The following is a 12775-nucleotide window of genomic DNA, read 5'->3' as shown; positions in this document are numbered from 1 at the left end:
GACCACAACTCCTAATCCAACAAACCAACCATATCGAACGACCCCTTGGCTCCAGCATAGCCCTATCCGGCGAAGATCTTGACCCCAGAATAGGCCGGGATGTTCGCCTCGAACTAGTTGAGGACACCTTCCCTCTAGAGTTTCCTAATGGTCACTCTATTAACCTAGGCACCGGTTTAAACTCTGACGAGCGTGTCCCATCACACCGATCCTCATCAACAACACCAATCTTTTCGCCTGGTCAGTCGCCGACCTCCCTAGCGTGGACCCCCAAGTGGCATCCCACAAACTATCCATATATAAAGAAGCCCGCCATGTATCCTAGAAAAAACGCAAGCTTGGCGAAGAACGTCGGCAAGTAGCCAAGGTTGAAGTCGACAAGTTACTAAGCGCAAGATTTATAGAAGAAGCTCAGTACACCACTTGGCTTTCTAACGTTGTCTTGGTGAAGAAAGCCAATGGCAAATGGCAGATGTGCGTAGATTACACGGACCTAAACAAGACTTACCCTCGTGACGCTTACCCCTTACCCAACATTGATCGACTCGTGGACGGCGTGGCAGGGAACAAGGTGCTTAGTTTTTTGGATGCATATTCTGGATATAACCAAATTCCCATGGCTACATCAGACATGCACAAAACCGCCTTCATCACGGACGATGTCAATTACTTCTATAGGGTCATGCCCTTTGGCCTCAAAAACGCCGGAGCAACTTACCAACGGCTGATGGACAAGGTTTTCAGCCACCTAATGGGACACTGTGTCGAAGTATACGTCGACGATATGGTTGTCAAGTCCCCAAGTCATCGCCAACATGTCGAGGACCTGTCAGTAGTCTTCTCCGCACTACGCCAATACAACCTTCGCCTCAACCCTGACAAGTGTGTATTCGGCGTTGACCGGAGTAAATTCCTTGGTTTTATGTTAACCCAACGCGGCATAGAGGCCAACCCTGAAAAATCAAGACCATCATCGAAATGCGCAGCCCCACTACTATTAAGGAGGTCCAACGTCTCATTGGCCGTCTCACAGCCATTTCCCATTTCCTATCCAAACTAGCCGAACAAACTCAACCCATAATCCAACTCCTAAAGAAATCCACCCGGTTCACGTGGACTGATGATTGTGAACAAATTTTCCAAAACTTGAAAACAACCCTAACCTCCCCACCTATCCTCCACAAGCCGGACACCCATCAACCCCTGCTTGTATACATCACAGCCACCGATTATACCGTCAATGTCGCGCTTGTCCAAGAAATAGAAGGCACACAGCATCTTGTATATTTTGTGAGCAGAACGTTGCAAGATCCTGAAACCAGATATCAGATGGTAGAAAAGCTGACCCTATCTTTGGTCCACGCGGCACGCCGCCTACGCCCATATTTCCAAAACCACACCATAACCGTTAAAACCGACTACCCAATCCAAAAAATATTACAAAAACCAGATCTAGCCAGACGCATGTCATCGTGGGCCGTCGAACTGTCAGAATTCAACATCCGCTATGAACCCTATGGCCCCATCAAAGCTCAGTGTCTCTTAGACTTCGTCAACGACCTACAGCAAACACCCATAGAGGACCAGTGGACGCTTCATGTAGATGATTCCTCAAATCCAAGGGGTGTCGGCGCCGACATCGTCTTAGAAGGCCCCAACGACATCCTCATTGAAAAATCCCTTCACTTTGCCTTCAAAATGTCAAATAACCAAGCCGAATACGAAGCCATCCTCACCGGCCTTTCCCTAGCCCGTGAGGTAGGTGTCAAGAGATTAACGTGCAAAACCGACTCCAAGCTCACCTAAATGACGAGTTTCAGATCAAAGACCCCATCCTTCTAAAGTATTACCATCTGGTCCGTGCAGTCATTCAATCCGCCTTCGACCAAGTCCGCATCGAACACATCCCAATGACCGACAATATCATGGCCGATATTCTCTCTAAATTGGCCAGCACCAAGCTAAAAAACCGTCACCGATCCTTACTACAGCAAACACTATCCATGCCTTCTATCACACACACTTGTCAAAATTTAACCCACACCTCAGCTAACAACGTCACCCCCTCCCAAAGCCAAAACTGGACCAGCCCCTACATCCAGTACCTCAAAACCGGCAACCAAAACTTGGCTGGCTAAGGCCGCTAGGTGCACCATGATAGGCGATGACCTCTACAAACGCGGATATGGTCAACCCCTCCTTAAGTGTGTCACGGTAGAGCAAGCATAATATATTATCAAAGAACTACACGAAGGTATTTGTGGTTATCATTCCGGCGCACGCACCATGGCTACTAGAGTTCTTAGAGCCGGATATTTCTGGCCGACCATAGAAGCAGATTGCCAGGATTATGTTAGAAAATGCAAACCATGTCAGAAACACGACAACCTTATTCTCTAAGTGGGGAGTGGACATTCTCGGCCCCTTTTCACCCGACAAGGGGTAGGTAAAATTCCTAATTGTAGTCGTCGATTACTTTACTAAATGGATAGAAGCCAAGCCGCTAACTACCATCACGGCCCAGCAAGTTCAACAATTTGTGTGGAAGGACATTATATGCAGATATGGTGTGCCACATACCATCATCACAAACAATGGCCGACAATTTATTGACAAAGAGTTAGCCAAATTCTACATTGGCCTAGGCATCAAGCACATCACAAGTTCTGTAGAACATCCACAAACCAATGGACAAGCAGAGGCGACAAATAAAGTTATCCTCGTGGAGCTGCACAAGAGATTGGATACCGCCAAAGGCCGATGGCCCGAAGAATTAATAGAAGTACTATGGGCTTACAAATGCACCCCTCAATCATCAACAAATGAATCTCCATTCAGCCTAGTCTACGGTGCAGACGCCATGATATCAGTAGAAATTGGCGAACCATCCCTGCGCCGAGAACTGTACGACCCAACCCACAATCACCAAAACATGGCCTTACATCTTGACCTTCTACCCGAACTCAGAGAAAAAGCCCAGATACGTAATTTAGCTGCCAAACAACGAGCTGCCATGAAATATAATGCAAATCTATGTCCACGATCATTCATCATCGGAGACCTAGTATGGAGAATGGCCAGCAGTGCTAGAAAGAAGGATGGCAAGTTCTCCGCCAATTGGGACGGCCCGTACCGCATACGCGAAGATGTAGGAGGAGGAGCTTATTGCCTAGAACACTTATCTGGGGAAGAGATTCCCAACACTTGGAATGTATCCCACCTCAAGTTCTACTTCAGCTGAATGTATATTGTAATCGAACCAATACTTGTAATCCCGGGTGTACTCTTTTTCCTCACCTGGTCTTTTTTCCCTAAGGAGGGTTTTGGCTAGGGAGGTTTTAACGAGGCACCCCTATTCAATAAATAAAAAGAAGGTTTCCCAACTATACGACTTTCCCATGTGTTTTCTTTCACATTCGTTTAAGTTCCCCACCCTTACCCCAAGTAAGCGGCCTGGGTCGAACACCCTTATCTTGTGTTTAATTCGTTTAAGTTCCCCACCCTTACCCCAAGTAAGTGGCCTAGGTCGAACACCCTTATCTTGTGTTTAATTCGTTTAAGTTCCCCACCCTTACCCCAAGTAAGAGGCCTGAGTTGAACACCCTTATCTTGTGTTTAATTCGTTTAAGTTCCCCACCCTTACCCCAGTAAGCGGTCTGGGTCGAACACCCTTATCTTGTGTTTAATTCGTTTAAGTTCCCCACTCTTACCCAAAGTAAGCGGCCTGGGTCGAACACCCTTATCTTGTGTTTAATTCGTTTAAGTTCCCCACCCTTACCCCAAGTAAGCGGCCTGGGTCGAACACCCTTAACATACAACTTATCGCGACACACATACACCACATATAATCACAACTCGGCATACACAATAACATACAGAACATTAATCGCATTAAACATAAACGCAAAGTATACCAACGTAACATAATGTACCAGTTATTACAGACATAGGCTCAAATATTTTCAAAACAATAAAAGTTAAGGTCCTATTCTGTCGCGTCAGCTCCCACCTCTCCAGAATCAACCGCCTCAATAACCTCTTCAGCCGCTTTCTCCTCCACCCTCACTTCCGCTTCCTCACCAGCACTACCATCATCTTCATTCACAAGCCTCCTGTCGATAACATCCTTGTTGACATCAAACTTCACGTCCGTAACATCCACCTCCCTATGGAAAAATGCGGCTTGGCGCAATCCCTTCTCAAAACCGTTAATGTGTTCCTGTATGATGCTATTCTTCAGATCATCGAGCTCACCAACAGCTCCCTCATACTTATCCTTCAAATCGTCATAATCTTCCTTCAATTCCCCTATTCTCTTGTTTAATTTTTCCTCAGAATCCAAACATCGGACCCTCCATGTCACCAACCTCTTTCTCTCTACATCCCAACTCTCCTTTGCCTTCTCCAGCGCAACCTTTTCCTCCTCTAACTTGTCTACCTTCCTCTGCAACTCCTCCACCTTTTCCTGACCCCCTCCTTCACTTCCCTCTTGTATAGAGACCCCACACGCCAACTCAATACTAAAGCCTTGCTTCCAAACTCGACCATTGTCCTCACAATATGGTCTGCATCCATGTCGTCAATAGAATTTACAATGGTATCTGGGAGGGTAATTGAAATGTCCTTCCTCATAGATATTTCTGGCAATTTGATCAACCCAGATTCTGGCCCTTTCTCTCCACTGGCCGACCCTGCTCCACTAGCTGACCCTATTCCGAGCAAGGCCACCCTTACTTTCTTCACGTCTTTTCCCTTCTCGGGTCGAGGGGGCAACTCAGCCTTCCTCTTCATCCCGCCGTGCACATGCACCTCCACCACAAACTCCTGCAAGTTGGGAACATCAGTCTTCCCAACTGCCTTGGCCTTAGCGGCCATCTCCTTCCTCAGCGTTTGGAAAAGTGCTAAGTTTTTCTTTTCAGACTGTGCCATATGCCCTATAACAATACATTACAACTCGGATCAAAACAACTTAGAATTATTAACACAGTTTAAGTAATAAATAGATACCTTCGATATCTATTATCGGATGCACCGAATTATAAACTCTAACTAGGCCCTTAGTGGGCAACTTATCAACAAACTTCAACAAGATCTCCACCACCTCCTTATCACCAGCCGACAACTCATCCATCCCAATGTCCTTATACCGAGAAGAATTGCCTGTCCAACTAAAAGGGAATTTGGTGCTCCCATCTGCGTTCAAAAAATGAGCTTTGCCTCCTTCTTTAACGACAACCTTGAAGTACCTGTCCTTGAAATGTTTGAAAGACTGGGAAAATGCATCCAGTCTGCTGATACTGGGGCGACTTATCAAAGATAGCCAAGTAGCCGACTGGCGGGGTCTGGTGTCGTAAAAATACAAAAAAACATAAGGAGTGGGCTCCAAATATAAGGATTGGCACAAGATGCGAAAAGCCTGCAAGTAGGCCCAACTATTCGGATGTAGCTGCGTAGGTGCCACATTCAATGCCCGCAATACGCCCATAGTGAAACCGTCTAACGGTAATCGCACATGAAGTTGAGAAAAATGGCAAATATACATGTAGAAAAACTTCTCGGTAGCACCCTCTTGCCCATGACATACCCGATCGATAGCACTAACCCTCTCCAGGGAAACAATGTCCCCACTGACGCCCTTGGAGATGACAGGTGTGCAGTTTAACCAGGAGTTCAGTATACGAGACCACCAGAACAAAGATGATTGGTTGCGGACGTCGGCAACCGCCCATCCATAGCCACCTTTTGCCGGCCAGCTGCTTTCCGCCAACTCTTCGGGGGGATCTTCTCGAACCTCCCTCACAGTCTCCATTTTGTCATGCCCCCAGAACTTGTACCCTCTTCATCAAATTGTCTACCCCTACTTCTCTCCGACTCCGTACTCTCACTACTACTAGACGTAGATAACAATATACTATCGCTACTAGACATACCTGTTTTCGTGTTTACGGGGAGATGTCGGCTGAATTTGGAAACTAGTCGGACAGTATGATGCGCACAAGATCTCTGAATTCGAAACTCTTGCAAATGAACCAAGTAACCCCTCACCCGTTTTGAAACCTATATTTATAGTCCAGGATCCCAAACGACGAAAACCCTTCTCGCCAAAATAATACCCCAGACCAATCGACACCATCATTGCGAAAGATATGACCTTTAAAAACGACGGCGCCAAAACTTCTTGATTTGACCCCTGACACCCCTTCACCTACCTTCAAACGGTTACCACTTTTTAGCCTTAACACTGTTCATCACACTTAAAGGCTGGGGGACTGGTGTATCACACCTAGCCAGTTCCGCTAGTATACCAACACATATCACCCTTGACCGACAACTCATATCGGACAAGGCTGGGGGACTGGTGTACCACACCTAACCAAACTCGACCAAATAAGTAAACAATGCATCAAGGCAGCCAAGTATTCAGCCTAGGCCGAGTCAGCCTAATTTGTACCGGACCTGGTCAACTTAACCATATAAATGACAACCCTCACATATATGCCGAAAACAACCCAAGTACACGACTTGGGCTGCCATGGACTCAAACTCATAACCGAATAAAGGCTAAAGTAACAACAAAGCGGCTAACCTAGGACAGTGTGCGGCCAGGGACGACATCTGACAAGTCAAGAAGTAAACGGATCAGACCGCTCTTGAAGACTTAGTAAAATGGAAGCCCCCGCGTTCAATAGGCCTTAAGGGCCTGGATTAGGGCCTAGGCCCACTCACAGCCCAAGCTAGAGCCCAAGTCAAGGTCCGGCCCATGGGATAACCAGACATCATTAATGCTCTATAAATACGCGTGGACCCCAGTAATTAAAGGTACACATTCATTAATCACTGATTTGACCTTCTGAGAGCTTTGACTTACTTGAGCTTCGGAGACTCTTCTACAGGTAACCCCTCCTGGGTTCACGCTGACATGTATCAACCGGGGAGAGGTCAACTGAGGAGATAGCGGACTACATGGTAAGGTGACATTTGTGCCTAACTTATCTTATTTGTTCTCTGGAACAAAAACACATAACAACAATCTTAAATGTATATTTTTTGGCAATTGGTATATTTTTGGCCTTAATTAATTTTTAACCATAACATTGAAAGCGGATTTACTTACACGAAATTGAATAACATTCAAAATAGTGGATCAATATTTGACTTCAAATGTTATGAGTTGATTATATTGATTTCTACATTCACATTTGAAATAACCTTTGAATGCTAATTAAATGTTTGGGTCAACATGTTGCAAAAAAAAAATCAAAGTAGTAACATGTCACATACAATGAGTGCCAATATATTTTTTTCCTAGAATTATTTTGAAGTGTAACATTCTAAATGAATTTTAATTTAATAGAAATCAAACTCTCTATATAAAGAATGGACCATACAACATTCAAATAGGCAACTAGTATTTGACTTTAGTTGTGATGAGTTCATTATGCTAAGTTCTACATTTACATGTTTAGACCAAATAACATACATGTTTTAAATAAAATATCAAGTGAAGTGATATTTTGCACTTCCATTAAACAATTCCTTTTAGATGTTCGTAATAGCATGCATAACCTTCAAAATAGCAAAGCATTATTGTCTCAGCTCGGTTGGAGTAAGTGATGTTTCTTGCTTTACAAATTTTGGCTTAAAAAAACTTCATTTTTTAAAATAATAAGGAACTTTATACTCAAATAAAATTCTTCAAAACAACAAAGACAATTGTGAAACACATATTCATCATAATGTCAATACCATTGTTGTTAGACATAATTAAATCAAAACATATTGCAACTATTCACATTCAATATCTTGTTCAAGTAAGTACTCTTTACTCACTACTACGAGTGTTTATGGTTGTTTATTGTTTCTTACTTGACATATATTATGAATGATGATTAGAAATTATGTCTCAATAGGTCAAATTTCTATTCAATGTTACATTATGAAGTTGTAAACAACTCTTACTCTATCTCTAACAAGAAATTTACTAACATGCAAATCAATTTCTCTATATAGTCAATAGAGGACAACACATTATGAATAATCAACTAATATTAGACTTTGTGATAAGTTCATTATGTGTATTTTTGTATACATTTGAAAATTCATAAAGGTTACTTATTATACATTGTTATTATTTATTAGGATTAATTAGTCATGTAGTCTCAATTTTGGTTGAAAAATTTTAAGTAGGTTCCCATTTTCATTTTTGTTTAAATAAAGTATAATTTTTGAAAAATTGATTTAATTAGGTCCTTTCTATTAGTACTATCAATGACGTTTAAGTCATTACTACGATCATTTGTAGTTTTTTTTTTAATTTTTAATTTTTGTAAAATTTTTTGTTCTTCACGTGTCAAGTCCATGGCAACATGGTAAGATAATGCTATGTGTCAATATAATTATCAAATAATTTTTTTATATTCAATTTAGTCTTTATATATGTTCTTTTTCAATTCTAACTTTTTTTAAATTGAACAATGTAGTCCTTCTTCAAATTAAGACCACATTTATTATTAGTATTAAAGCTACACTGATATTTATATTAAAATTAAAATTTTTATTAAATATTTCTAAAATTATTTGTAGACTAACTCACTCCATTTAAAAAATTACTTTTAATCTTATTAAAAGGTGAACTAATAATATAGTAATTTTAAACACTTATTAATGAAACATAGATTTATTTAATAAATATAATAATATTTATATAATAAATAATAAAGTATTGTCTGATTTCAAATAAAATAAAATATAAAATAAATATTTGTCTGACTTAAAAATATTAAAATTTTAAATAAAAATAATTTTAAAAATTAACTTTTATTATATGATTAAAAAATAAAAATATACAATAATTTAAATTATTAATATTTACAAATTAAATTTTAATTATAATTATCCTTATAATAATATTGTAATGCAATATATATTATTTTAATTATTTTAGTTTAATATGTTAAAAATTCATTCTAATAAAAATATCAATATAACATTTATACAAATAATAAATTTGGTCTCAATTTAGAGAAAGACAACATCGTCCAATTTTAAAAAGTTAAAAAGACATATATAGAAACTAGATTGGATATAAAACAATGACATTTGACACTGACACTAACATTACATATGGTACTGATATTACCACTTGACACTAATAATGCCCCATGACACGCCATGGACCTTACACGTGAACAAAAAACAATTTAAAAAAACTTCGAAAAAGAAAAAAACACTATAAACTAACATGTGAGAGTGGTTTATAGGATACTGGTACTTTATTAAGAGAAATGATTATTGCTCCTAGAGTATTGAACTAGGAGTGTTATATGTATGATTTGTTTGGTATGGCAGAGTTGTGGTTTTGATAATGTCCTTGAAATAGGAAAATAAATCATGCCATGCATATCTTCTTATGGTTAGGACAGAAATCAAGGTAGATTAGAATTAGGCCATAGTAGAACACATACTAAATCAACCTAACATGAGCATAGTCTATTATGATTCAATATGACGCGAAAAAATTGAAAAGTAACTTAAAAACTGAACTATTAATCAGTTAGGTCAACAAGATAATTGATTAGAAACCTAATCAATTATAAAATTAATTGAATTGATTACAATTTTCAACACAAGTTTTTAAACATGAAAACTAGTATTCTGTCATTACATTTTTTGAGCAACTGAATTCTGGAAAATTATTTAGAGAAGACATTCTTGGAGCACATAGAAGGGACCAACTAAAGTTCATCAAGATCCCTCAAGATTGGAATCAATTGCACAGATCTTGGCTTGGCAAGATGAAGGAAAATCAGAATTGAACAAGGTGTATTCAATCTGATTAGTGAGCTGTGAATTTTGTATTCTGCTATTTGCTAAAACTTACTGTAAAAGTGATTGTGTTTGACGCAAGTGTGTGTATAGCCTTGCTTAAGTGTTTTCCTTGTCTTAAAGTTAAGATTTTCTAAGTGTTTTTGTAAATCTTGTAATGAGATATGGTGAAAAAGACTCTCTAATTGTGATTTGTCACAGGAAACTGGATGTAGATTCCAAGAAATCAAACTAGTATAAATCTTTTGTGTATGCTCTATCCTTTCTTCTCTTTATTTTGGTCATGGTATAAACAATATAATCGTTAAGCATCATATTACATTGTTGCAATTGTTTTAACAAACTACTTTTTTGAAAATTGTTTAGAAAAGATAAAAATTTAGTTAAAGTTGTCAAAACCAATTCACCCCTTGGTTGTGAAAGACTAGCCTAACTATTTTAACAATGATCTAATTAAATCAATTTTTCAAAAATTTAATTTAATTGAAAAGAAAAACAAAAATTAAAAAATTATTTATAATTTTTTAACTAAACTTATCACTAAATGACTAATTAAACCTATTTATTATCATTTTATCTTTAATTAAATTTATTTTTTATTATAATAAAAAAAATCTGAAATCTAACTGGTCGAACACAGGTACATATACTATTTGGGGATTTCTTCCTGCACCTCCAATATTTCTTTTGCACCCCAAGTATTTTTAAAAATCCAAACCTGCCCTTTGACCACTTGCTACATTAAATGTGAAATTTTGAATCTCCGCATTCTCTCTCTTATTTATTGAAAACGAATCTCCACTCTTTTTTTAACCTAGTGTCGTCCTCACCCCGAAAAGCTTTGTGTCACTCCTTCCTCACACCTCTCTGGTTTCACTCTCCTTCCTCGTGCCTCACTCGTTTTTCTCCTTTGTGGTCTCTCCACTTCTCATCTCCCACATTCCTCTACATTAAGGTCATGTTCATATGCCTTCGTCGTATTTTTTCCTTCTTCGTAGTTATTGTCATGTTTGTCATGCATGTATAGATAGTTATAGGCATTATTTAGTTTATTCGAGGATAGATGTACATGAAAAAAGGTGCCAAAAATTTGAACCACAGACCAGAAGTCAACTTTCACAAGTGATTAAATTATGGAAACCGATTTCCGTAACACACTAGATTTCGAAAGTGACGACTTCCGTAAGAAACTAGTTTCTGGAAGTGGCGAGATCCGTAAGCAACTAGTTTTTGGAAGTGGCGAGATCCTTAAGCAAGTCGTTTCTGGAAGTGACGAGATTCGTAAACAAGCAAATGGTTTCAAGAAGTGGCGAGATCCGTAAGCAAGTGATTTCCGAAAGTGACGAGATTTGTAAACAACAGGTTTGTAGAAGTGACGAGATCCGTTTTCAACTAATTTCCAGAAGTGACGAGATCCGTTTTCAACTAATTTCCAGAAGTGACGAGATCCGTAAACGAATGGTTTCCGAAAGTGCACTACCATAAATAAGAAATAATTTCGGAAGTGCACTTTCGTTTTGAGCTTGAATCGATTCTATGATATATATTTTTTTCCAATATAAATTTTTTAATATTTAATACTTTATTAATGTTTTTTTGTTATGTAAATTTTTTTAGGATTACGTTGTAATTTTAATTTTTAGTTAATTTTAATTTAAATTAATTTTAAAATTAATTAATTATAATGTTAATTAATTATACTTTTGATTAATTATAATTTTGAATAATTATAATTTTAATATATTTTAAAATTTGTTAATACCATTTTTTTCAATACCACTTTTATCAAACTAAAAATATAAAAAAAAATTTAAAATATTTCTGTAACAATAAATAAATATAAAACAAAGATAATTTGGTGAATGGGACGTTTATGGAAATAGGGCATTTTTCGGAAGTGGAGGCAAGTGAAATTGGTGAATTTCGGAAGTCGACTTTAGTGGTTAAGTGAATGTTCAGAAGTCAACTTTTGATTTTTTTTTTTTAATATTTTTTAAGTAATTTTTTATATATAGTTTTTGGTCTATATATTAATTTTTTTTAGTATTTTTATGTTTTTATTTCAAATTGTAATTAATTTTAATAGGTAATAATTTTAATTTGTAATAATTTTACTTTGTAATTATTTTAATTTGTTATTATTTTAATTTTTAATAATTTTATTTGTAATTATTTTAATTTGTAATAATTTTAATTTGTAATAATTTTAATTTGTAATTGGGTGCCGTTTTATTGTTTTTAGAAAGTGGGTATTTTCGGAAGTGTGAATAATTTTCGAAAGTGGGTACAAATGATTTTTTTTATATATATTTTTTAAGTAATTTTTTTATTTGTATTTTTTAGTTTTTATGTTAATTATTTTAGTGTTTTTACGTTTAAATTTAAAATTGTAATTAATTTTAATTTGTACTAATTATAATTTTTAGTAATTTTAGTTTTTAATAATTTACTTTGTAATTATTTTAATTTGTATTAATTTTAATTTTTAATAATTTTAATTTGTATTTATTTTAATTTATACTTATTTTAATCTCTAATTAAAAAATTCTGAATTCTGAAAGTCGACTTCCGTTATCTCTTTTCGGAAGTTGACTTCCATAAGTGGGGGCAATTGTTTTTTTGTATTTAGTTTTTCTTTTTAGTTTTTATGTTAATTTTTTTATTTTTTATGTTTGATATTTTTGAAAGTGTGACAGTTTTCGAAAGTCGACTTCTGGTCAAATAGATTTCGGAGTGCATGGTCATATTATAACATTTACTATCATTTATTTCGTTTGTTGAACCAATCACCAAGTTCCGAAACTTCATCAATGCTTAATTATTACTCTTTCATTATTTATTTTTTAATTTTAATTTAATTTTCAAAGGACATAAATGGAACACTACAAATTTTTGGAGGTGCAGAAGAAATATCAGGGGTGCTGGAAGAAAACCCCATGCTATCTTTACC

The sequence above is a fragment of the Vigna unguiculata genome, chromosome 9 (genome assembly GCF_037176805.1).
Source record: "Vigna unguiculata cultivar grain cowpea cultivar isolate G323 ecotype 2 chromosome 9, ASM3717680v1, whole genome shotgun sequence".
NCBI lineage: Eukaryota > Viridiplantae > Streptophyta > Magnoliopsida > Fabales > Fabaceae > Vigna > Vigna unguiculata.
The sequence above is the reverse complement of the archived record's forward strand: the minus strand, read 5'-3'. Positions refer to the sequence as shown.